The following is a 1242-nucleotide window of genomic DNA, read 5'->3' as shown; positions in this document are numbered from 1 at the left end:
GGGGGCAGAGGGGGGTCCCCTCCCCAGGCCTGAATCCTGGGCCAGAGGCATCAGGCCTTGGCCAGGGGCAGAGCCAGCAATCAGAGGAGTCTGGGGGTTCCCTGCCGAGGCCTGACGCCTGGGCCAGAGGCATCAGGCCTGGGTTGGGGGCAGAACCAGTGATGGGGGGAAATGAGGGTCCCCTGCCCAGGCCTGACGCCTTTGTCAGAGGCGTCAGGCCTGGGCAAGGGGCCGATCCTGCGATTGGAGGGTGATGGGGGTCAACGCCTGAGGGCTCCCAGTATGTGAGAGGGGACAGGCTGGGCTGAGGGACACTCCCCCCTCCCCCACACCCAGTGCACGAATTTCATGCACCGGGCCCCTAGTGATAAATAATAAAAGAAGAGCTGAAATGCATTTTCTGATAGGGCACAAGACTTGCTATTGAGACCATCATATTTCAAACATTAGTTATTTAGAAGCAGATAAGTAACTTATTAGTTAAAAATTCTAATTTGAAATAGTATAAAAAGACAGTTGCCTTAGGTAAGTAAAGGCAGAAGTTTTTCAAACTCAAATTAGCTCATTAGTATCAGTTCATAAAGCAAATCAGTATAAGTTTCCTAAATCTTGGTTTTTACACTTTATGAATTTTCAGTGCAAGGTAATAGTCTAACATTTACTGTCAACTCTTTAACAAGGAAAATGAAATAAGTTAGTTTATGCTTAAAACACAAAATTTATTTTTAATTCTCTGATGCCAAAATAAGTTATTCTAACATTTTAAAAGAGGAGAAATAGAATGAACACACTACTAATGAAATTAGCATAGTGGGGGATGATTTAGAAAGGAGTGAAAAAGATAACAGAGAAACTGTAATGCTCCAACATATTCCTCTCTTCTGTATTCATATCAGTATGCTACTTATGCGAGCTATTACTTTAAGTCATTATATATATGATATTTATATAATTATATATAATACATATTTATATGTAAAATGTGCACTTTTTCACCTTGCTTTCACACTACATCTGTATTCACTCCTGGCTTCTTACCCTCTGTGCTGTGGATATTTGATGCATGCTGTAAAAATTTAATGACAATGAAATGAGGTAATTATTTTCTACATTATTGACTATATGGCATATTTGAATAGTTAGTTGGTCTGAAGGACTATTTTTGGACAGAGCAAAAAGTTCTATTTATGGAGTTTTTGCTCCTCTCACAACTGCAAGAGGATGACAAGTGGGATGCTTGAG

This window comes from Myotis davidii, unplaced genomic scaffold, assembly GCF_000327345.1.
Source record: "Myotis davidii unplaced genomic scaffold, ASM32734v1 scaffold70, whole genome shotgun sequence".
Taxonomy (NCBI): Eukaryota; Metazoa; Chordata; class Mammalia; order Chiroptera; family Vespertilionidae; genus Myotis; species Myotis davidii.
Note: the sequence above shows the minus strand (reverse complement) of the source record.